We start from the raw sequence: 26,748 nt of genomic DNA, 5'->3' as shown, positions 1-26,748 counted from the left end.
TCATTTCTTGAGAGCGCCTAGATTAGGGGTTTGATGAGGTCCTGTTGTATGGGTTGCAACCCTTGATACTTCAGCTCCTAGGGGTCGATCAGCATCCTAAGAGGATCGCGAGGCTCCGTAAGGAAGACGTACTTATAAGGCAGAGTAATCGTTCAAGTCGACTTCCTTACCAGGTACCTATTTATTTTGTTTTTGTTATTTTGATAACTTCTAAAATGAAATAAAAAACTCTTAGCTCATAAAATGTAAACATATATTACTGGTCTCTACCCACCATCCTGGGTGTGAATCAGCTATATATTCACCGGCTAAGTTGAATATTTAAAAATGATATTTTAATTATAAAATAAATTTTTGAATATACTTACCCGGTGAATATATAAATTAAATGACCCTCCCTTCCTCCCCAATAGAGACGCAGTGGGACGAGGAGAAAATTGAGTCGTTGTTTACATAGAGCTTGGTATCTGGTCGACAGATGGCGCTGTTGGGCACACCCGCAACCTGTATAGCGATCGCTAGTGAGTTTTTTCTGTGCAGTTTGTCTGTCGAGCAACAGAGTTGCAGCTATATATTCACCGGGTAAGTATATTCAAAAATTTATTTTATAATTAAAATATCATTTTTTTCTTCATATTTATGGTCAGTAGTTCGTTGTGAACGAGGGAATTCAAGGAAAACGAAAAGTTTTGTAACTTTCCAAAAAGCTGTAGCTAACTGACAGTTTCTGTTAACCTGCCGATATACACTTTTAGTTCCTGTTAACAGCATTTCTGTTGCTGTTTATTCCGTGCTGAATAATCTTTCTGGCAGATGTTAACCTGCATCCACACTATCAATGGGCTGCCAGACCCATCGACCGCCCCTCTTGAAGGTAAGGACACGGTCCTTGACCAGTTGTACAGCATCCAGAGACTCCTTTTTTCTAAGGGATTGAGGAGTGCCAAACATAAGGCGGTGTCACAGGCCACAGGCTCTTCCTCTTTATGTTCAAGAGCTTCCTTCAAACTCCTCCCTCCTCCTTATTTGTTACATAGGAGGTGTTAGGAGAATATTAACGAGTCTCCCGGTGCTGCCTCTAGACCATTCTATAGAGGCACTCTCGAAAGGTATGCCTTTCGAGAAACTCACAGGACTTCCGTTCTCATACTTGGCCTCCGAGATACTCAACCAAGAAAAACTCGCGAAGTACGCCATGCAAGCAATTTCGTGGTTTGATTTCTGGTTGGGGTTTGTAGGACTACTGATCCAGTCTCAGGACTGGTCTCGAGAGTCCACGAGGAAGTCTATGGAGACTTTCCTATTGTCTGGAATAAGGCATTAGAGTTTCTATCCTACCAGTTTGTGAACCTTTGGGCCAATACCATCCTGAAGAGGAGAGACTTTGTCATAGGGAAGTCCCTCAGGCCGAAGTATCGAGACTCAGGAACTCCCCCTTCGAAGTGAGTTCCCTATTTGATCTAGAAGAAGTTGAGCGGTTGGCTGAGAGATGGAGGAAGGTAAATCAGGACTCCCTCATCCTCAGCCACAGAGAAAACAGGCTCCCAAACTGCCAACAAACAGGGCTGGGGACCCTAGACAGCAGGGTCCCAAGGTGTTTAAGAAGTACTTTTGAGGCAAAAAGTCCTTCCATGGAGGGAAGGGAAAGATGGGATCTGACCGAAGCCGATCTCACTAGGACGGGCAATCCTCCCATACGACTACCTGTGGGGGGATGCCTGCAAAGCCACTGGCAAAGGTGGCTACATCAAGGGGGCTGAATCCTGGACAATTGAGGTGATTCGTTCAGGGTATCGCATCCCATTCACACTATCTCTCCCTCCACTAACTCTGGATCCAGTTCTAGCGAACTCCTATGCGAATGGATCCACAAAGGAGTTAGCCCCTTTGGGCAGGAGTCCAGACTATTTTGGAGAAGGGTGCTCTCCAAGAGGTCCTCAATGGTTTCCCAGGCTTCTACAGTTGTCTCTTGTGAGAAAGGCATCTGGAAGCTTGAGACCAGTCATCGACCTCTCAACCCTGAACAGGTTTGTCAGACTAACCTCGTTCAGGATGGAGACATCCGACACAGTCAGACGAGCAATAATACCGCAGGACTTCCAAGGACGCATACTTCCACATCCCAATCCATCTGTTTTCCAGGAAGTATCTAAGATTCATGCTAAACCAGAAACGTTAGCAGTTCAAGGTGCTGTGCTTCGGTCTCTCCACCGTACCCCAAGTTTTTACGAGTCTCCCTTTTGTCAGCATGGGCTCACAGAATTGGCATGTCTCCTAAGATATATGGACGTCTGGCTGATTCTAGCAGACTCAGCAGCAACCCTTCTTCACTACCGAGACGAGCTTCTAAGGTTTTGCCAAGATCTGGGGATCATGGTAAACCTCGAGAAGTCTCAATTGCTCCCATTACAAAGACTGGTTTGTATATCTGGGCATGTTGATAGACACCGAAAGACACAAAGCATTTCCACCAGGTGAAAGAATTCAGAGACTGAGTGAGGTAGCACAGCCCTTCCTCAGACGAGAAGAGCTCCCAGCCCAGGGCTGGTTGCAGTGCTCAACCATTTATCCTCTCTCGCCTGTCTAATTCCCAATGGACGTCTCATGATGAAATCCCTCCAGTGGTGTCTCAAGTCCCAGTGGAATCTGTCAACCAATTCTCGGGAACTCCTACTCTGCATAGGACCATAGGAACAGATGGACCTCAGATGGTGGTTGACAGACCAAAACTTCTGCAAAGGGGTCGATCTTCTCGTCCCTCCCCTGGAATTGATGCACATTTCTGATGCATCAAAAGAAGGGTGGGGAGCCCATATGCTGCACCACATCACCTTTAGCCAATGGTCCGAATCAGAAAGGTATCAGTGCATAAATCTCTTAGAGATGAGGGCACCTTCCTCACCCTCCAACAGTTCCACCAGTTCTTGGCAGGTATTAATGAGTGACAATACCACAGTACAGTAGTAGCTAACCTAAACAAAAAAGTCGGTACCTTTTCGCAGCAACTGTACCATCTAGCAGTAGAGGTACAATAATTCCAGACAAACGGAGCAGAGCGACTCATATAGTCGGCTCCGAGTGGTCTTTGAATCATCTAGTAGCCAACAAAATCCTGACTTTGAGGGGTTTCCCGACTGTGGACCTGTTTGCAATGGCCCTGAACTTCAGGCTTCCGCTGTACTGTTCCCTAGTCCCGGATCCCCAAGCTCTTCGGCAGGATGTATTCCAACAATGGTGAAAAAACATAGACGTGTACGCGTTTCCCCTTTTTCGTCTGATAAGAAAAGTCTATAACTAAGTCAGTAAGCAAGAACTTACTAATGACTTGAATAGCTCCGCTATGGAATCAAGTGGTTCCCAGACCTTCTGCAGTTCGTCACAAAGATCTCAAGGGAACTCCCTCCAGGACATAATCTGCTCAAACAACCATATGCCGACATATATCACAAAGCTATAGCTTTGCTTCGACTCCACTCCTGGAGACTTTCCAGCACCTCCTCAGACAGAGAGGCTTTTCGCAATGAATTGCAAAAAGAATTGTTGGCGTGGTTGGTGTCGTGGAAGGGATATCAATCCCCTCGATGCCTCAATTTCAGCAATGTTGGATTTCCTTGTACACCTTCAGGAAGAAATGCTTCTCTTGGTTTCGGCAGTCAAAGGCTACCGCTCACCCTTGAATCTAGCCTTTAAACTAAAAGGAGTAGATATTTCCTTATCGTTAGAACTTTCCTTACTCATACGAAGCTATGAGATTGCTTGTCCCCAGTCGGAACTTAGACCTCCTACTTGGAACATGGTTCGGGTACTTCAGTCTTTGAAGCGCCCTCCTTATGAACCATTACGCCAGGCAACATGTCGCCACCTCACAGGGAATACGGTATTCCTACTCGCTTTGGCTTCGAACAAAAGAGTAAGTGAACTACTTGGTCTATCCTCTGATGTCTCCCACTCTAGGAGATGGGGAGTAGTAAACCTCAACTTCGTCCCTGAGTTCATTGCCAAGACTTGAAATCAGGGTGTGTTAGACCCTAGGTTCGGTCCATTTCGGATAGAGTACATTCTGTAACCGAAAACCCAGACCAACTGCTACTTTGCCTAGTGAGAAGTCTAAGGTGTTACTAAAGAGAACAGCAGCAGCTCCCCCCTCCCCATGCATTGGCACTACTGTATTTGTCAGCACAGGGAAGATCAAGAGGAGAGTCACTAGGAATACCATTACTTCCTGGATCCATAAGGTCATTGAGTTTGCACTCAGCTCTGACCCTCCTCCCACCAAATGACCTAGAGCTCATGACAGCAGGGGCATTGCAAATTCCCTGGGGTTCAAGAAAAACAACTGTGTGGCACTAGTACTGCAAGCTGGCTTGTGGGAGAGTCAAACGACCTTCACCGCCCACTATCTGCAGGACGGAACCCACAGGAACATGGATACGTTTTCCATTGGTCCTGTGGTGGCTGCACAGCAAGTGGTTTAAACTCTTCAAGTCCCTTGAAGGACAAGTAGCAGAGGGTTTAGGGCTGAGGTTACCTGGATTAGTGTACGATGAATGAGTAAGAATGACTGGCTTTCTTCTTCCTTTCACCTTCTTCTTCTTCTTCTTCTTCTTCTTCTTCTTCTTCTTCTTCTTCTTCTTCTTCTCCCCCCCCCCCCCGAACACAGTACCCAGCACAGCTAACCTGAAACCCCTGCAGGTAAAACTCATCTCAATGTGTATCCTAAGTATAGAAATGATATTTTTTGTGTTCCCCCAATATCTTTACAAGTGAGGCTTTTGGGGTAATGACTTATGTTTGTTTAGCTAGGAAAAATAAAAATTATATAAAACTTGTAGTACAGTATTTTTAAGTTTCTGGGCTCGAACCTGTGCCGCCCAGTGAATAAGCTCCATTTAGCACTTATTCTTAGGTAATTTACTGCTAAATATACCAGAGAAAAAAATGTAAAGGAGTGCTAGGTTAACTAGCTCGCTCACCTATTGGTGTCGGTATAAAATTGGGCGTATAATCCAGAGGTCCCGCACTATTTAGATTCATCCACGACAAAGACCCCAATAGAGGAGAGCCGTTCAACCTCACTCGGCACCACCAACTCTGCATCCGCTCAGAACCCAACTCCTTTTAGCACGCCTTTATGGTAACCCGCTTTTTGTTTGTGCTCTCGTGTTTTTGCGATTTTCCTTTGGATTATGGCTTCTTCATCGGTTTCCCAGGAGACACCGTCTAAGTTAAGTACCAAGCTATGTTTTGCTGTGTTTTGAGCTATCTAGATCGTTTAATATTTAAATTATAGGAGTTTATTCTCTTCGTTCATATCGATCTTGCTTGATTCCGCTTACAGTTGGTACTCCTGTTTTGAGAGCTTTTAGTTTCACTCGTGGTGTTACTATGTGTATTATTTTTATTATTAATTAAATTTTATTTGTTATTGTGGATATTCATTATTTAGCGTTTAGAACCCTCGTGGTTCATTTTTAGGGCCGATATCAGTTACGTATCGTATGGCTTGCCGACCTTCGTTACTAGGCGGCAATGTTATTTTATAAGCCATCAGGTGTGTCCTTTGTGATTTATTTATTATGTTGCATGCCTTGCCCTAAATTTTTTATGTGTATATTTATATAATTTTTACACGCTATTACTATTATAATGAATATTTGTGCTATTACTCCGTTTGATCTGTCTGGTTGGGGATCGTCAGTTGGTAGCCCTGCTGCTCCGTATCACGTGATCCTCCCCCAAGCTCCCCCTCTCGCTAGGTGGGCGGCTAGGCTTCTCTCCCCCCTCCCCTAGGGGACCGTTGCCTTCCCTCCTTTTAGAGGGGGTAGTTCAGTGTTTATGGACTTTGTCCTCCGGGTGTCCCGGCGGGTTCGTCTCTGTCTAGACTGGTTGGCCACCGGTCAACAGAGTTGGATCCCGGTGCACCCTATTGTATATTCACTTATCACACTTTTATTATGTTATACGAAACCCTCCGGGTTCGGTTGGCGGTTCTTATCTACAGTTCCGCCCCCCTATTAATTTATAACAGTTCCTATGATTATATATGATTATATATGACAGATCACTATCCCGGAGTTCCTATATGAATTGGTTTATGGATATACTTTTATTTCCCGGCCCGGGGCTTAACCTCGCTCCGGGAAATCAGACACCATGTGTCTTAATTCTTTGTTGCATCCTTTTTATGCTCCCGGCTCGACCGGAATGGATAGCTATACTTTAGTCTTAAGTTAGACTTATGTTTAGGCCCGGGTCCTCCGGACCCGCCCCTACTTAAGAATATTACAGTTAAGCTCTAATCTTATGTTAGACTTATGTTAGGCCCGGGTCCTCCGGACCCGCCCCTACTTAAGAGAAATACAGTTTCTCATATACTATTCTTTTTATAGATGGTGCATTGTCAGATGACGGCCTGTGCGGCTGTTCTTCATCAGCCTTGTGGCCATACCGTATGTCGGTCTCACGCCCTCTGCGGAGTTCAGCTGGAGGACATCGTGGTATGGCACACTGATAACTGTATGGTCTGTTTTGACCTCATCACCACCCTTGGATCTGACTCGGTGAGTCCCGTTGGCTATGTTGCCTTCTTATTTATTTTACCTTTTTTTGGTATACATACACTATTTAGTAAGATCTCTATGGTCTTGAAGGACCACTGGGAGTCCTCCCTTTTATAATTCCCACTATTATTTCAGGCATCCCCGGAGCAAAAGTCTGCGGCTCGGGCCACACTGAAAGTGTGGGTTGGTGGTTTTGCCCGAAACGTGAAATCCAAGCAGCCTTACGTCCTATCCAAAGACTATTGTGCCATGATCTATCCTAACGCCAAGTCTTCAGCCGCTGTGGCTAGGCATGTTGCAGCTCCCATCATTGCCCACATTGATGCCACCATAGCGGGGTTCATTGATCAAGAACAAGATCCGTCGGATGCCCCCGGAGATCTGGAAGACAATGTTGCTTCCATGAACCTGGATGTTGAACCCATGTTATTGGATGATCCGGATGCAGGTAGGGTGGTAAGTGAGGCAGGTGTTACCGGCGCTGAGATTCCTATCCTCAGCCCCGCTCTTTCTTCTTCATCTGATCGCTCTTCCTTTTATGGTTTTTCTGGGGACCGTGATTCGTCTCACCGATCACACCCGGTTCCCCCCAAGTCTACATCTAGAACCTTACCTAAAGCTCGTAAGCCTCACAAGGCTTCCCATAGTTCTAAGCTGAATACAATCCCGTCATCTAAGGCTTCTGGCTCCTCCTCTAAGTCTCACGACCTGGGAGTACAATCCGCCACTCCTGCTCCTAGCCCGGGCCTTTCCGAATCAGCCATGCTTCGCATTGTGTCGGAGATGCAAGCTAAGTTGGTGTCGGAAATGCAGGCCAAGATGGACACGATGTTCTCTAACATCGGTCAGAGACTTGGGGCATTAGAGCAAGGTGCTCCGGAGCGAGTCCAAAGCTCTCTCATCCCGGATGCCTCTAAGCTCCCGCCGTTTACCAAGAATAATCCTTGGCGCATGGCTCTTCATTCCCCGTTCTCAGACGGAATGTTAACTTTGGAAGGTCTTGGCACTCGTCCTCTAGAGGACTTTGAATTCTTTCCTCCTGGTCTGGCATTTCCATTTCATGGTTATGCCAGGCTTACCGAGGAAGCTCTGGTTCGGTTAGATAAGGTCCCCAAAGAGACTGTCATCTTCCCAAAAGAACAAGCCCAATCTGTTTGGGCTAGGTTCCTGAATGACATTGGTTGCACCAACACCATGTTGACGCCTTATAAGAGCTCCTTCACAATGTTCTTAATGGACAAAAACACCGTGACTCCATGCGTCAATAAGGTAGCAGAGCTTGCTTTCCAATATGCTCTGGAGGAGAAGCCCTTGCCTCCCATCCGAGAGGTGGATCCGATCTCCCTCCTTCTTCCTTCTGGCATTGAGTGTTGGGACAATGTCCATACCACTTTTACCTCTGGCAAGCTATCAGCGGACTGTGCTTCAGTTATGTTTAGTGAGCGGCTTCCCCGTCTCCCGGAATCCCTCATTAAACAGGAGTATGATTCCCGCCTACGTGTTGGCCGTACTCTGAACTTGGCCACGTCCACGGAGTCGATAGCCTTAACTTATGATACTGAGAGTATCTTTAAGTCTCTCAATAAGGCTACGTTGCAGTCATTATACTACGACCTTTATGACTTCGCTATTGCTAAACGTAGGTGTCGCAAACACGTCCTGGCTGAGGCGACTATTAGGCACGAGCCTAATAAGCTTATCCGGTCCTCCTGCTGGGGTTCAAATCTCTTCCCTGAGGATCTTGTAGAGGAAGTCTTGGCAGAGGCCACTAGAGTCAATCAGAGCCTTAAAGCCCGTTGGTGTTTGACTCCTAAACGGAAATATGACCCCGCAAATTACCAAGCCCGGGGTAGGAAGAAGCTCCGCCCGTATACCTCCACCCAGTTCAGGCAACAGCAGAGTAGTTCGTCCAATTTCCGACTGCCTCTTCCTCCATCTCCCGTTGCTCCTGCACAGCCTTCCACCTCTCAGGCTCCTTCGGACGACTATGTCACCGTTCTGCTCCCTATGAGCCAGCTTTCCGGTGCCTCCACCACTTCTCCTGCCTTTAACCAGTCTTATGAGGCTCATAGCTCTTCCCAGAGTTATAACAGAGGTAGAGGCTACCACCGTGGTTCAAACCAGAACAGAGGTAGAGGAAGAGTCTTTCGCAAGGGAAAGAACTTCCGAGGCGGACGTGGAGGTAACTCCTCAAGCCAATACTGAGGTGCAGCAGGTAGGGGGGAGGCTTTATGCCTTCCGCAACAAATGGAGGTTCAGTCCCTGGGCTTTCAGTATCATCTCCAAGGGACTGGGGTGGAGTTGGATTCAAGGGCCTCCTCCTCCGAACAAATTTCATCAACATTCCACTCCGGACCTAGTCGAATTTGTCCAGGATCTGTTACAAAAGAACGCCATACAAGAAACGAAACACCTGAAGTTTCAGGGTCGGCTGTTCAGTGTCCCGAAGAAGGATTCAGACAAGAGAAGAGTGATTCTAGACCTATCCCTTCTCAACTTGTCCATTCAATGCGACAAGTTTCGAATGCTTACCGTCTCGCAGGTGCGGACCTTACTTCCCCGTGGGGCCGTCACCACCTCTATCGATCTTACAGACGCCTATTATCACGTCCCGATAGCGAGACACTTCCGTCCGTATCTAGGCTTCCGCCTAGGGGACAAAAATTACTCCTTCAAGGTGATGCCTTTTGGGCTCAACATCGCCCCAAGGATCTTCACAAAGTTAGCAGAAGTCGCTGTTCAGGAACTCAGAAATCAAGGGATTCAAGTAGTAGCCTATCTGGACGACTGGCTCATTTGGTCAGACACCTCCCAAAACTGCCTAAAAGCCACTCACAGAGTCATCCAATATCTTCAATCTCTAGGCTTCCAGATCAACTTCAAGAAGTCCCGTCTTCTTCCGAAATCAAAGTTCCAATGGCTCGGCCTGCAATGGGATCTTATATCTCATACTCTGTGTCTTCCCAAACCCAAGAGGTTAGAGATTGCAAGGAACACCAAACGCTTTCTCAAAGACAAAGTAAGTTCCAGACGACTCCAAGAGAGGATTCTGGGGTCCCTTCAATTTGCCTCAGTGACAGATCTACTTCTGAAGGCAAAATTGAAAGATATCAATCGTGTCTGGCGTTCGAGGGCGAACCGGAAGCTCCGGGACAGGAAAGTCCGCCTTCCTCCCATTCTACGGGAAAGACTTCTTCCTTGGACAAGAGCCAACAATCTGTCAAAGTCAGTTCCCCTTCGATTTCCGCCTCCGAAGTTAATCATTCACACGGACGCATCCCTATCAGGTTGGGGCGGCTATTCTCAGCTCAGGAAAGTTCAAGGTCTTTGGTCTCCCTTATTCCGCCAATTTCACATCAATGTGCTGGAGGCCATGGCAGTTCTTCTAACCCTGAAACGTCTCGCTCTACCCAAGAGACAACACCTTCGTCTGGTCCTCGACAGCGAAGTGGTGGTCCGCTGCCTCAACAGAGGCGGGTCAAAATCAGGGCCTCTGAACCATGTTCTAGTAGCCATATTCTCCCTAGCAGCCTCGAACCGTTGGCATCTTTCAGCTGTCCACCTGGCGGGAGTCCGGAACGTAGTGGCAGACGCCTTGTCCCGGACCTCCCCTTTAGAATCGGAATGGTCACTCGATCTAAAGTCATTCCGGTGGATTCTCTCTCGGGTTCCCGGTCTCCAAGTGGACCTCTTCGCCACGGAATCCAACCACAAATTGAGAGTATATGTGGCTCCCAATCTAGACCCTCAGGCTTACGCCACAGACGCCATGTCACAGAATTGGGACATCTGGGAAAGGATTTATCTCGTTCCCCCGGTGAATCTTTTACTGAAAGGCCTAGACAAACTGAGATCCTTCAAGGGACAAGTAGCCTTGGTCGCACCCAACTGGCCCAAGAGCAACTGGTATCCTCTCCTGCGAGAGTTGAGACTATATCCTCACCCGATACCCAATCCGGTTCTGTCTCAGATAGTACAAACACGCGTTGTGTACGCTTTCTCAAACATTCAGAGCGCCCTAACTTTATGGACTTCATGAAGTTTGCGGCCATGCATGATGCCAATATCGATCCTCAAAACACCCTGTTCCTAGAATCAGATAAACGGGATTCCACCATCCGCCAATATGATTCTGCAGTTAAAAAGTTGGCAAAATTTTTGATAGACTCAGACGTGCACTGTATGAACTTGAACCTTACAGTCACTTTCTTTAGAACTTTATTAGAATCAGGTCTGGCAGCCAATACTATCACCACTATTAAATCTGCTTTGAAAAAGATCTTCCTAGTGGGTTTTAACATAGACTTAACCGACTCTTTGTTAGCTTCAATTCCGAAAGCCTGTGCCAGACTGAAACCGGTTACTCGTCCTACCCCGGTGACCTGGTTCCTTAATGATGTACTCAAATTGGCTTCTGATACCATTAACAGTTCTTGTGATTACATTCCCCTTCTCAGGAAAACACTTTTCCTGGTGAGCTTGGCTTCCGGGGCAAGAATTTCTGAACTGGCAGCCTTGTCGAGAGACCCGGGTCATATTGAGTTCCTTCCTTCGGGAGAGGTCCTTCTTTCACCTAACAAATTCTTTTTGGCTAAGAACGAAGACCCTCAGAACAGATGGTCCTCCTGGAAAATTGTTCCCCTCACGCAAGACCCGTCTCTGTGCCCTGTTACTACTCTTAGGTCTTATTTATCCCGGACCTCCTCTAACTCCTCGGGGCCTCTATTCATTAGAGAACAAGGTGGTACCATTACCATTAAAGGGATCAGGCAACAAATTTTGTATTTTATTAAACAAGCTAGCCCTGACTCTTTTCCTCTTGCACATGATATCAGAGCGGTTGCTACTTCGGTGAACTTTTTTCACCACATGAATTTTACGGACCTTTCCAGGTATACAGGGTGGAAATCACCGTCAGTGTTCAAGAAACACTACCTTAAACATTTGGAAGCCCTAAAATTTTCTACAGTAGCTGCAGGGAGCGTAGTTACTCCCAGGTAACGCACATGGTAATTCCTTGTCATTTTATCTCTCCCCCTTACCTGCCTCATTTATACCCTATTTGTATTCGTTGGTTTCGCACCTGAATACTGTTATTATATTTGTAAATTTTTAACTCCTGAGTATCTGTATATATTATCACTCACGGCATTATTATACCTTACCTTATTTGTCAGTTGTTCTACCAAGTGGATTTATGTTCCTTTTAAGATACCCTTATAATTGTTTTTGGCACTCATCTCTGATTAAAGCAACTTGTATTTCCCTTACGCTTATGTTTTTTCCTTTATTTTGCAAGTTTGGTGACATTTCTCTTGTATATATTCACTGGGCGGCACAGGTTCGAGCCCAGAAAAGGGATTTTGACGTAGGAAAAATCTATTTCTGGGCGAGGGACCTGTGCCGCCCAGTGAACCCTCCCAGCTCCTCTCCCTTGGAGTCCCCAAACTTTGGGTGCTAAGGAGTTGGGTTCTGAGCGGATGCAGAGTTGGTGGTGCCGAGTGAGGTTGAACGGCTCTCCTCTATTGGGGTCTTTGTCGTGGATGAATCTAAATAGTGCGGGACCTCTGGATTATATGCCCAATTTTATACCGACACCAATAGGTGAGCGAGCTAGTTAACCTAGCACTCCTTTACATTTTTTTCTCTGGTATATTTAGCAGTAAATTACCTAAGAATAAGTGCTAATAGGAGCTTATTCACTGGGCGGCACAGGTCCCTCGCCCAGAAATAGATTTTTCCTACGTCAAAATCCCTTTTTTAATATGTTTAGCAATCCTTCAAGTTGCTTATTTGCTGTAGCCAATTGTACTGCTTGCATTATTGTGAATGATCTGTCATTTCTACGGTATTGTTACTTTTTGTAGAACTTTGATAAAAATTTAGCTGAAGGAATACAATTCCCCTTAGTTACTGTCGGTCATTTACTTTATATTCTTAGGAAGATGGCAATATTTATATATAAAGTAGTCTGTTTGATTACCCATATTTTGATTTTATCTGTGCAATTGACAGTCCCAGTTTGCACATCTTTCATAGATAATTATCATGTTTTGCAGGTTACATTTCATGTGAAGACAGAAACTGTTGAAGAGTCACCTAAAGTTATTGATGACAGCAAGAAATGGAAAAGTCCAGTAGAGCTGCTATTTGGTAAAAAGTTTAAACTTGAAGTATGGGAAGCATGTATTCGCACTATGTTACCAGGAGAGATTGCTAGCTTCTCTATAGATAAATCAGTAAGTGGTTTACTGTATGTTCTCATATATTGTTATGTAGATAAATAGGTCATAGTTTGTTACATGCAGTACCATCTTTTAAGCTGTGATGTATTAGATTGCCCTCTTTGAAGTAAAGGCTTCAGTGGGATCATTGGTGGCTGTATTAGCTCTGCGTTGCAGCCTCTCTCTTACTGTCATAGGTTTTCAAATGGGTTAGTGTGCTGAGCATGAGCAGCCATCATGTTGCTTGCACAGTGATCATCATATTCTTGTATGTTCATTCTAGGCATTCATCTTTCCTTCTGCTTTGGCAGCCTTTAATCTTTGATAATTAAGATAGACTTATTTTTTAAGGCTTTCTGGTTTTACATTTGTGTACATGGAATTATTATCCTCTGGTTTTTTAATAGTTTTCTTAGGCTTCCAATGATAAGGTAATATGTTGGTGAAAGTAGATATTTGCTTCTTATCAGATGGTGGAGTTGTTTAAGCTATAAGCTTGCGTATATTATATACTCAAACAAGGTTGGTAGAATCCCAAGTGAGTTGATGAGTTCAGGAAGGCTCATCTATGTTTAATAACTGCATCTTTCTCATTTGGAGGTAGTAGGTTGGCCAAGGCACCAGCCACCCGTTGAGATACTACCACTAGAGAGTTAAGGGATTTTGACAAAGGAAAAATCTATTTCTGGGGAGAGACCTGTGACGCCCTGTGAAAAGGGTCCTTCTTTACACTTTTCTAATATAAATCTTCCAAATATACTAGAGAAAGATAAAAGCATGGAATGCAGAGGTTACAACCCTCGCGCGAACACCTTGTTGGTGTCGTGTATTTAACAAGGGCGTGTGTAAACCATTATTCACAGGCTGTCTTCCATTTAGATAATCCCTTCATCAAAGGGGAGGGCCGTGACAGGCCCTAGAGAATACAGTTGGACTACCCCACCGACACCTACTACTCGCGCTCTCCAGGTCATCCTTCTGCAAGAACATATGGCTTGGCAAGGAAATGGTGGGTCCGTACAAAAATAACCGGGAAGGGTTTCACCGGGCGTCACAGGTCTCTCCCCAGAAATAGATTTTTCCTTCGTCAAAATCCCTTTTCTGGGTTGATCTGTGACGGTCAGTGAAAAAGTACCAGAGAATGCCTTTCAAGCCCAATAAAGTAATAACATAATGCGGAGAATACAATCACCATGTACGACAATAATATAATATAATAATGTAAGAAACGTCCAATTACCAACTAGCCAAATGACATAGGGAGCGTAAGGCTAAATAACTAAGACGACAAGGAATCTACTGAGTGTCGAATCGCAAAAGGCATCAAACCTTACATGTCTAAGCATATCTAAACCTGAAAGGAACCGTAACTACAATAACAGTTGAACCATAGGAATTAAACATGGTAAATATCATAGGGCTAACGAACTACCCAGGAGAGTGGCGACGTGGTGTGAGTGGCGGGTAGGAGGGAGAAGAGAAGAGATGGAAGAAAGGAAGAAGCAGAGATTAATGTAGAGGGAAAAGGCTCCCCGCTGCCATCGTCGGGTATTTAAGGGCCTGTAAGATCTATAGATAGTGGCGTTTGACAACCATAGGGGATTTCCAACCCGTATATATTTTAAATATCATCAAAGTCCCTGTTCTGGAAGTAATTGATGTAGGTATCTACTGTCCGTATATCATGAGCCTGGGGAAATGATTCCGGATTAGTATGTTTAAAGAAGTAGAGGATTTGTTGCCTGATACCGTGAATGGAAATAGTACCTCCTTGTTCCCCGATAACCAAGGGGCCAGACGAGTGGGTGGCAGTTCTAGCTAAAAAAGGGCCTTGAGAGTAGTGACTGAACACAGAGAAAAGATCCTGGGGAAGAAGAATAATCTTCCGAGGGGAACACCTATTTTGCGAATCCTCATTTCTTAGCTAGGAAAACATTGTCTGGAGAAAGGAGTTCTTCGGCTGAAGGGAGGAAATCTATGTTTTCCGGGTTCGTGAGAGAGCTGCTAGTTCTGATATTCCATCACCTGAGGCCAAAGCTGTTAGAAATAAAGTCTTCCTAAGAAGAGTGATAAGAGCAGGATTCATTGTCCGTGTCCGGCGCAAGTTTTGAGGACACCGTTCATAGACCAGAGTCCTTTTGTGGCCGAACCGAAGGTCAAAGCCTAGCACATGTTTTTGGAATAGATGAGAAATAGGAATCAGCTAGGTTAATGTTAAACCCAACAAGGAAGATCTTCTCCAAATCTGACTTGATGGTGGTTAAAGTTCTAACTGTTGGGCCTTTGCCAAATAAGAACCTCAAGAAAGAGATGTCTATATTCGGAGACATACGAGTATGGTCTGAACTCTTAGGGAATCTGCTAATTGTTAACGGCCGAATCATATTGGCGAATTGTCGAGTCCCTTTTGTCTGATTCGATGAAGAGATCGATTTCCGGTTCAATGTTCGCGTCTCTACGAGCTGCAAACTTCCTGTAGTCCACAAAGTCAGAGTTTTGGCTATCCTTGAGCAATCTGACACAGTGAGTTTGGATTACTTGAGTCAGTTTGGGGAACGGAATCCGGAAGGGACGGAGTTTCAACTCGAGGAGGAGAGGAAACCAACTGTTCTTGGCCAGTGAGGTGGTACTAAATCCACTGCCCCCCGGAAGGAACGTAGTTTGTGTAAAAGTCTCATTAGAAGATTCACTGGGGGAAATAGGTAAACCTTCTTCTAATGGTTCCTGAGTATCCACCGCAATGAAATTATGTCTAGAGACCATTCTGCCTCCAGTGGTTTCGTCTTGGCCAGTGAGTCCTCTCTCACATTCTGGACTCCCGCAAGGTGAGTTACTGACAGGATCCAGTTCTTTTCTGTTGGCCAGGCGTAGATAGTGACGAGGATCCGATTCAGGTTGGGTGACTTGGATCCTCCCCTGTTGACGCAGTGTACTACGTCTGTGCTGGCTGACACTACTCTGATGTGGCTCGACCTCGGAGGAGAGAGTCTCTTCAGGGTCAAGAACACTGCCATGGCTTCGAGAACATTGATATGGGTCTGTTTCATGGCGAGTGACCAAGACCCCTGAAACATCTGATGTTCGGAGTAATCCCCCCATCCACTTAGAGGCGCGTCTGTATGGAATGTCTCTTGTGGAGGTGGGAATTGTAGAGGAACCGATTTGGAGAGGTTCTTCGGTTCGGACCATGGGCGTAGTCTCATTTTCAAGACAGAGGGGATCTTCAAGACCTTGTCTCTTAAAGGTACTGTAGCTCTCTTTCTCCAAACTTGATTGATGTCTTGGAATTTTTGTTATTGAAGTGAATGGGAGAAGGCCGATGATACTTTCTAAGGTTCTTCTGGACATCTGTTTGTGTTTGAGAAAATTCTTGATCTTGGAAGCTATTCCTCTTACCTTTTTGGAAGGGAGAGAGAACGTGTGCTTCGAAAGGTCCCACTGAATGTCTAAGCATTCTAAGTGGTCTGATGGTTGCAGGCGAGACTTTTGGAGATTGACCCGAAATCACCGGTTGTCGAGAAATCGAAGTTCTTCCTTCGTAGCTCTGTTGCCTTCTATGGCCGACCGGGCCCAAATGAGCCAACCGTCCAGATAAGCCATAATCTGTATCTCTTGGTTCCTGAGTTGTACTAACACTGTCTCTCCCAGTTTCGTGAATATCCTTGGATCAATGTTGAGGCTGAAGGCCATGTCTTGAACGCAAAGGCTTTCCTGCCTAGGCGGAAACCCAGATAAGAAGAGAAGTTTCGAGCTATAGGCACATGATCATAGTCGTCGGAAAGATCGACAGAGGTGGTGACGGCCCCAAGGGGAAGTAAGGTCCGCACCTGAGAGATAGTCAACATCCGGAACTTGTCGCAGAGAATGTAAGAGTTTAGCTTTGACAAGTCCTGGTCCACTCTCAATGCCGACAAGCCTTTCTTTGGAATTGTGAACAGGAGGCCTTGGAACTTCGGTGATCGGTCCCGTTTGATTGCTTTCTCCTTAAGTAACTCTGTGGTGTACTCTTTCAGGATGGGAGTGGATTTCTGGGAGAAGGTCACTGGTGGAGGAGGAGGACCTTGTGGCCATTTCCACCTCAAACCTTTAGAGATTATGCTATGAGCCCACGGACCGAAGGTCCAATGGTCTTGAAAGTGGTAAAGTCTCTCCCCTACCAGGACCACCTCGTTGTGAGGGAGTGAACCTAGGTCCTTTCCTTTCCCGAGCCCCCTTTTTACTAGGTCCGCCTCGATGGCGGAACTGTCTTCTACTCCTGTATCTTCCTCTCTGGTGTCCACGAAAGGAACCTGAGGGTTCGGAGCTAGGGCTGTATGTAGGCGAGGGCATCGAATCGGGGTTGGACTGTGTACCTGGGGAATCAGTGAGGTAGCCCACCTGATGAGGGGGGGATCCGGATGCTTAGGGGTCGAATCAGAGGAAGACTGTGATGACGAGTGGGTAACTGACTATTGATGGCAGTGACCCCGGTTTGTTTTGTAGAGGGCAAGTCTCTGCTTCTTCTTGAAGAAAGCTTGCTTTTGGTCTTCGACCTTCTTTCTGGCAGTGAGGCCCCGCCTTTCCTGCAATTTTGGGTTGCTCTCGTATCATCTTGTAGAACCTTGTTCACCTCCTCCTGAGGGAAGAGGGTTTTACCCCATCAGGAGGAAACTATCAGCCTGCTAGATTCCTGTCTGATAGAGGCCTCAAACCGAACGTATTTCCTACAACTAACCTGATCAGACCACCAAACGTGTAGGTCGAATTGGCATCGCCAAAGTATACCAAAAAGAAACATTAGAACCAACTTACCTCATGGGTCAGGAGTAGGGAGGACAGCTCGTAGCAGATCGTGCATAACTCCGAGAACTATACCATGTAGGCGGACCTCCTGTAATAGAAAGGAGGCATAAGTCTGGATGTTCCTTGAAACTCTGGTTAGTGATCCTATTCACAGGCTGGGATCTACCAAATCAGTATAACTAAAAATAATGGCTATATTTATGCATATATTTAATTATAAATATGTAGTATAAACTAAAAATAATGGCTATATTTATGCATATATTTAATTATAAATATGTAGAAATATGGATAAATATCCATACAACATCGTGTTCAAATAGAAATAAATTTCTACTCAGTACTTGGTATCGAACGCTAGCCCCTTCTAATAAAAAGCCAGGTCGAAACCAACCATGCCATGAGAGGCTATCTACTGTTCCTTGAGACTCTGGTCAGTGAACAGATGAATCAATAGAATACTAATATTCAGTAACCACGTAACATGTAACTATAAACCTCATTGGTAAAATAATGTTAACCCCGGTTCTGATCATCTGAGTCAGGGGTGGCCAACCTATGGCTCATGCGCCAACAGTGGCGCATTGCACGATTACAAGTGGCGCACTATACCCCAAAGATAGCAAATTGAATGACTTTTCTTTGAAATTGCTAATTATGTTCATATATTTTCATTAGGACTTTCAAAAATGGCTAATGAATATTATCAACGCAAATTCAAAGTGTCATTAAAGTAAGTACAGTTTACATTGTATTCATGTTAAATCCTTTCCTTTACAGCCAAAACAAAAGATTGGCCACCCGTGGTCTGAGTGATCTCTGTTGCCACCGGAGATCCGGTGACAAAGGTCCGTCATTGTGAAAACGTGAACATCAGAGGTAAGATAATATTAACCTCATTGCTGAACGTTTGTGTGATATCCGGTTAAGCCGGAGATTCGATAAAAAAGGACTGTAATAATGAAATGGTGATTATTCATGAAAAAGGGTTCGTACCCTGGTTCTGATCGTCTGATTGATCTCTGTTTGTACCGGAGATCCGGTGACAAAGGTCCGTCAGCGTGAAATCGTGACCCTCAACGGTACGATAATATTAACCTCAATGCTGAACGTCTGTGTTATCTCCAGTGAAGCCGGAGATTCGATGAAAAAAGGACCGTTATAATGTAATTGTGATCAATCATGACAAAGGTTCGTGTGCAAAAGGCCTCAGCCGGAGTCTGAGTGGCGGATTTCACCGTTGCACTCCAAATATCTGACTAGTTCTCACCCAATGAGTATCCATTATAGCGGAGTATAACTCAAGGCGGAGCTAAGGGTGTCGGCATAAAGCGATCCCAAATAATGACTCATACACTAACGTAACCTATTAATAGTGCTAGCTCTATTAACAGTAACCACATCAATAAAACGTGAATATCATTAAACGTAATATCATCAACTCGGAGAATAATAGGAGGCAGGAATAATTCGTGATCGTATAAAACGGAAAACGGGAAATCCACCTCCTCTGCTCGAGCTTGATAAAGAAAACGAGAGAAGGGGTAACTCGTATCTGTAGAAACAGAATACAAGCACTCTATGCTCACCCTCTCAAGGTTACATAATAAAAAACCAAAATCACACAATAATATGATAAGAATAATGATAAAATTGTAATAACCAAGAACGAAGAATAACGACAACGTAACAATTAAACATAAAGATATAGTCTAAATCGAGCACCTTCCTGAGGCGTGAACATAACTATAACAAAGACTAGATCGATATTTTTCATCCAAATTGGACTTGCTAGCAAATAAATACCATAGTAAAAAACAATAATCAATAATGATAATAATATTGGTCATAAAACGTAAGTGATATAACCTAGATGACAGAGTACCAGAAGGGCAATATTAACTTGAAAAACTACCGAATCGAACAAAACCAATATGGCTGCCGATACCGAGGACGGCCAAACCTCTTCTTAAATTAAAATCCACATTACTGGAACGAGAACAAATGCCCGGTACTGAAAAAACTGTCAAAACAAACTATGGTACTTAACATTGGTAAAGGTGAAGTAGCAACGTCAGTCATGTTGAATTAACGACAATCACTTGCAAAACACACCTAAAAAAATAAATTACGACTTAGCGGGCAAGTCCAAAACAGAAGGATGACCTGGAGAGCGCGAGTAGTAGGTGTCGGTGGGGTAGTCCAACTGTATTCTCTAGGGCCTGTCACGGCCCTCCCCTTTGATGAAGGGATTATCTAAATGGAAGACAGCCTGTGAATAGTGGTTTACACACGCCCTTGTTAAATACACGACACCAACAAGGTGTTCGCGCGAGGGTTGTAACCTCTGCATTCCATGCTTTTATCTTTCTCTAGTATATTTGGAAGATTTATATGAGAAAAGTGTAAAGAAGGACCCTTTTCACCGGCCGTCACAGATCGACCCAGAAATGGGGTCGTTTGACTGGCCAGACAGTACTACATTGGATCCTTCTCTCTGGTTACGGTTCTCTTTCCATTTGCCTACACACACTGAATAGTCTGGCCAATTCTTTACATATTCTCCCCTGTCCTCATACACCTGACAACACAGATTACCAAATAATTCTTCTTCACTCAAGGGGTTACTGCACTGTAATTGTTCAGTGGCCACTTTCCTCTTGGTAAGGGTAGAAGAGACTCTTTAGCTATGGTTAGCAGCTCTTCTAGGAGGACACTCCAAAATCAAACCATTGTTCTTTAGTCTTGGGTAGTGCCATAATCTCTGTACCATGGTCTTCCACTGTCTTGGTTTAGAGTTCTCTTGCTTGAGTACACTCGAGCACACTCTTCTATCTTATTTCTCTTCCTATTGTTTTTATAAGTTTTTATAGTTTATATAGGAGATATTTATTTTAATGTTGTTACTCTTCCTGAAATATTTTATTTTCCTTTTTTCCTTTCCTCACTGAGCTATTTTCCCTGTTGGAGCCCCTGGGGTTATAGCATCCTGCTTTTCCAACTAGGGTTGTAGCTTAGCAAGTAATAATAATAATTGTAATACGGGACTTTTCTACCTAACATCGATTTACAGTACTATGTATAATAAAAGCTTTGACTTTTAATAGGAGTATTACTTCAGTGAGACTGGAATGGCCTTTTAAATAATAACAAGCTAATAGTAGTAGTAGTAGTTGGCAGACATTCGGTAGGCTCCACCCACCTGTCATGTAGGGGGTGCCTCATCCACCTGCCAAGTAGCATAACCTTCATTTTACTTTGGCTGATAGGGGGTCCAGATACTTCTTGGTATCCTCATTTGGCTATTGAAATCTTTAGCTTTTTCTTTCAGAGTTAATAAATGGTCCTGCAGACAGTATAGTTTGAGGGATATTAATGGAACAATCCAAGAATGTGCAGTGTTTCATGGTAACTGTAATTAGGTGACAGTTTTCTATACTACCTGCCATTATCCAACATACTTGTTCTTATCAAGCAACATGTCTGTCACTGTTCTATCCCTTGTGTGTATGGCCATATAACAACAATGACAACGTGAACATGAGAAATTTGGTTTTCCTGAGACATCGCTGGTGCTCTGTCTTAAGAAGAGATCCTTGCCGCTGAGTTTGGAAGAGGAGGAATGCTGCCTTTTGTTTTTCCTTTAGTGCCTACTGATCCTGAAGGTCATTAAAAACGTATCACCTGGTTTTACTGTTATTGTCTTTTTCCTTGTGAGAGTATTGTCGTAGGCCTGCACTACATTGGAGAAAGTGAACCTCAAGGTTTCCCTCCCCTGCCTCATATTTGTGACAGCTTCTGAAGAACAAGTAGAATTCGTCAGTAAAGAACTCAAGGAAATCCAATTGACAGGAGTCAGGTTTGCATATAAACCTTCGCCCTTTACAATGAAAAGATAACAGCGAAAATGGAATACACGGCAGTTAAAATTTCATAACAATGTGTAAAGAGTTGGTGGGTAGTTATCGACTGGTAGTGTGGGAAGGCCCCCCCCCCCCCCCCCCGCTTGCTCACTGAGTAGTCACTTTGATAGCAGCCATCAGTGAGAACATACATTCCCACAGGCTGGAATATTGGCAAACTTAATTTCGTTTCTTTTTATTTTTCCAATGTGTTAGCAACTTTGCATCTTCTGTGGGGATCCCTGCGGGTATGTGGAAGTGTCCAGGGCTATTGGACAAGACATGCAGCACCTTCATGAACTCCAGGGAAATGGATCCCCACTTTTTTAGGCAAGCTTCCCCCTGTGTTGAGAGTAGCGAGTGGTCACCCTCCCAGTGGCAGGAAAGTGACCGATGGCCACCCAATGAGGCGCTGACCAGCCCAAACAAAGACCAACCCAGCAGAACAACCCTCACCAGGAAGGACTAGGTAATCTTAAACAGAGGAAGGTAAAAGTCGGCAAAACTGGAGGTAGCTACCACAAATGGGAATTAAGCACAAACAATGGGACACATCATACGAGGGTGCCCACTGGGCCCTCATTGCTCAGATTAAGACCTCAGAAAGGCAAATGACAATGCCCTCCTGTTGGTTCGTCTTTGGTGCCATAAGATATGATAATGACCCTCCCAGTGAGAAACATATGGCATGAGGAAGAAGTCCAAAAGGGATTCTTCACCTTCAGGGTCTTCCTTGAAGTCGAAGGAGTCCCAACTTCTTCCTCTGACCACCGTTGCCCTCCGACCCTTCCCCATCAGTCTCCTCCAGAGGCCAGTCTGGTAAGTTTGGTGACCCTTTAACATTGGAGCAAACCTCGAGGTAAGAAGACTTTCCTGTTTCCCTTAGGAAAACGGAAGGGCCTCCCTCCCCGGGGGAGCCTTCAGTGTGCTTCCAGATGGTAGTTGTCTTACGATTGTTGTGGCCCTCCTTGGGACTCTTAAGGTCCTCCTTCTAAGGAGCGGCTGGTGAATATGATAATTTTGAGGACTACACAAGAGAATATTATGCCTGCAGGAGAAGTCATTGGCTCTTCTCCCATGAGAGCCTATAAGTAGGCGTCCCTCTTCACTGTCCTCATGTATACACAGGGTAGCGTACTTCCGACGACTTCAATCAAGCAAGAGCATCAGCACCAGTTAGGCAACCTCATAGGCCAGCACAGAGAAGTGACTTCAATCCCGCTTCATTCAATTTTGAAATGGGAACAAACCAGTCCCTTCCGATTCAACAGGTTCAAGGTTAAGCATACAAAGGGAAAAGGATGAGGCCAACAACCAAGCTAAAGGGGCAATTCTCCCATGATGCCACTTGTGGGAGGATGCCTGCTACCAAATTGGAAGAGATATTGGTATCACAGTGCAGAGAGATGGACGGTACATGTCTTTACAGCGGGATAACTCCTCCCATTCATCAGCTCTTCCCCTTTTCTAATTCCACCGCCAGTGACATCATCATCTTATTGCCAGGGATTGGTGAAGAATGTAGCCCTTCGTGCAGAAGTCCAGGTTATGCTGGAGAAGGGCGCCCTCCAATAGATTGACAATGGCTCCCGAGGTTTCTTCAGTCAATGCTTTCTTGTCAAAAAGGCACCTGGAGCCTGGAGATCATTCATAGACCTGTCAGCCCTGAATGAGATTGTGTTACGGATGTCGTTCAAGATGGAGACAGCAGCAAGTGAGGCAGCGGTCAGTCGTTTGGACTTCTTGATGACAATTGATCTTAAAGATGTGTACAGTACTTCCAAATCCCAATCCATCCTACCCAGAGGAAGTACCTCCACTTAGTCGTGACCATCAAAATGTACCAGTTCAAGGTACTTTCTTTCAGCCTTTCAATAGTGCTGCAGGTCTTCACTAGAGCCTTTATGGTATCATCAGCATGGCCACATGCCATCGGCATTTCTCTCATGATATCTGGACATTTGACAGATCTTGGTGGACTCGGAGGAAACCCATCCTCACTGAGACACTTCTTTCATTTTGACACAATCTAGAGATTGTGGTGAATCAGAAGAAGTCCATCCTAGGGCCAAAGCAAAGACTCGATTACAGTACCTCGGAATGGACATTGACACAGTCCTCCTGAAAACTTTCTCATCTCAGGACAGCCCCAAATGCCAGCTCACCAGTGGCAGCAGTTACTGGGTCATCTAGTGTTCCTGTACCGTCTCATTCCAAATGGTTGCTTTCACCTACAGTTGCTTCGATGGGAGTTAAAGGGACACTGGTCTCAACATCTTGACCACCCTCTTTCATTGGTCCTAATAGGGGAAGAGGCCAGACAACTTAGAATGGTGGCTAGAAGAGATGAACCTTCTTATGGGCTCACCCCTTGTAATGCCTCCTCCAGAGTTTCTGTTGTTCATAGATGCATCAAAGGAAGGTAGGGGTGCACACCTCTGTCAACATATGGCATCAAGACAGTGGTCCAAAATGGAGTATTAGGGCCGTATAAACATGGAGTTTTGAGCAGCCCTTCTGGCACTCCAACACTTTTGCTCTCTTTTTGTCAGTCAATCAGATGTGTTGATGAGCGTTAACTCCACCATAGTGGCATATGTGAACAAGCAAGGAAGTACCGTGCCACTGCTGCTTTGCCAACTAGCAACAGAGATCCTTTAGTGGGCGTTGCTCAACTCGATTATTCTGACAGCCCGATTCATTTCAAGCAGAAAGAATATCATAGCTGACAAACTTAGTAGGAGGATAAGTGGTTGATTCTGAGTGGTCCTTGAATCCTTGGATAGCGACCAAAATCCCGGTTTTGTGGGGTTTGCTGCTGATTGACCTATTTGCGACCTCACTAAACCACTAGCTCCCATTCACTACTCACTGGTGTCAGACTTGGAAGCAGCATTCAAGGACACTTTTCAACACCTATGGGAAGGCCTCAAAGTCTATGCCTTTAGCTGTTCTGCCTAATATGGAGTGTCGTAAATTGAGTTCAAACTATTCCCAACCTCAACATGACTCTCAGTGGCCCCAATTAGAATAGTACCTAGATTTTCTACTCTTGCTAATAGAGACTCTGAGAGAACTGCCTCCTCTTCACAACCTGTTGTACCAACCACACACCTTGATCTACCACAGTACAGTGGAATTACTTTGGCTTCACACATGTAGGCTGTCCAACATCTCTCAGAGAAAGGTCTTACGTGGGAAGTTGCGCGAGAGATGTCTTGATTCTTGATGCATACGTAAGTCTTCAACCTGTGTGCATCAAGCACGTTGATTGTTGTGGAAGTGGCATTTCTCCTCTTGAAGCCCCCATCCCATTGCAGTAATAGCTTATTTTTATTTTAAATGTGAAAGGAAAAACTCTGCTCAGTATCATCGGTGAAAGGCCATCGCTTAACCTTGAGCCATGGTCATATGTTACACAGTTCACACTCAAGAAATTTCACTAAAATATCTCCTCCCCTTCCTGATATTAGCCCCTTCTTGCTTCAGGCAACCAATGAAGTCTTTGGGATTCTAGCTTTTATACCTGAGTGTGTAAGAGTTATTCTAGTCTGTTTTTATGTTACCATGTAAAATCACACCACTCTCATGCCAATAGCAACATTCCCTACCTGAGGCATTACTCAAACCCCCCTATCACCCCCAGCTTAGCAACATGGGATCCTCACATATCACCCCACCACCAAGCAGACTACTTGCAATTCTAGTCCTTATTCATAACCGTGCAAGGTCTACATTAGTGTATTTCTATTTATGCGTACGTGTTCAATTCACACAAAGTACTACGTAGCATTCTTTAACTATCATCGGTTCTCCACCTCTGACTCCCACAAGTCACAACCACAAGGTCATCAAAATATTTTACCTGTCATGCCAGTTGTTGACACACGAAGAGATATGTCTTTTTCTTGTTTTATTCCTTTGTTCTCAATTATCATTTCTACAAAATATCATCATATTCATGTCTTATATATTTCATATTAGTATTGTTCATTGTTTTTTCTAGTAAAAGTTTGCCTACTACCATTATTTCCATTTACAGTATTGCCATTCTACATGGTATGTCATGTTCTTATATGTGGTCTCTATTTCCAAGCCTAGGAAATACCAAAAATAGGGATTACAGTATCCAGTTCATACTGATAGTCACATGCAAGGTGGAATGACAGAAGAACAAACAAACCTTATGTCTAATGAACTAAATTTAAGTCTCTCTCTCTCTCTCTCTCTCTCTCTCTCTCTCTCTCTCTCTCTCTCTCTCTCTCTCTCTCACTGGATATTTTCATTACATTTCTGTATAACGTAAATTCCATTATTACTGACGAGTAGTTTTATATCTTTCGAAGGCTATTTATTGTGGAATTATTATAGAATAATAGCCACTTCAATGCATATAAAGATTTTTACACATGAAATCACTGTGCTTTACCATTATTTTGAGAAAATTATATAAAATAAATTTCTGAAAAAAAGCAGTCTATAATCACTTTACAATGAATGGAAAAAAATACTTACTTTATTTAGACTGAAATACAATAGAACATCAGGGAAACTTTTGAAAAATTTATTCTGTAATCAACAGTAAAATAAATAGCCATGGTAATGTAGGCCATTATAGAGTAAGTGAGTATGTACAGTATACAGATGGTGACAAAACGGATTTTGAGCGAAGCGAAAAATCTATTTTTGGGTGAGATAGCCATGGCGTCCTGATGGAAGGTTCCTTTTTGGTAGCTTCCTTGGGTATAAGACTACTAAGATATTCCCAGAGAATTTAACCACAGGTTATCACAGAATTCTAACTTCTGGAGCGAGTATCTCAAAGGTTTCCCTTTAAGACATCGTATATCAACAGGGGACGCATGTCTGAACGCGCCACATAGCTATCTTCACCCCGAACAGAGTTAATGCTTCGGTGTGTAAGGGTTGAGAATAGCTGGGAGCCGCTCCACAGCCAATCTCACTCGTGGCTACTACTGATACTCGAGACGTAAACAAACGGGCGCCATTGCTCAAATGACGTCACGCCCGTCTTCATCCTGAAGCCAGTTGCTGCCCATCACCATGATACAGTAGAACAGGGTGGGATCTAAAACTGGACGAAGTAGCAGGGAGGGTCCATCAGGACGCCATGGCTATCTCACCCAAAAATAGATTTTTCGCTTCGCTCAAAATCCGTTTTTTGGGCTCAAGCCATGGCGTCCTGATGGAAGAGTACCAGAGAATCAATGTATCGTGGTAGATTTTCCCCTAATAGTAAGTGCCAAGGCATTGACAAAA

At 44.5% G+C, this 26,748-nt stretch overlaps 1 pseudogene; it reads left to right on the top strand.

The window, feature by feature from the left end:
- The window catches only part of LOC137630528 (AH receptor-interacting protein-like), a 305,169-nt pseudogene that overhangs the window by 227,889 nt on the left and 50,532 nt on the right, over positions 1-26,748 (top strand).

This window comes from Palaemon carinicauda, chromosome 38 (assembly GCF_036898095.1).
Source record: "Palaemon carinicauda isolate YSFRI2023 chromosome 38, ASM3689809v2, whole genome shotgun sequence".
Taxonomy (NCBI): Eukaryota; Metazoa; Arthropoda; class Malacostraca; order Decapoda; family Palaemonidae; genus Palaemon; species Palaemon carinicauda.
The sequence above is the reverse complement of the archived record's forward strand: the minus strand, read 5'-3'. Positions and strand labels throughout refer to the sequence as shown.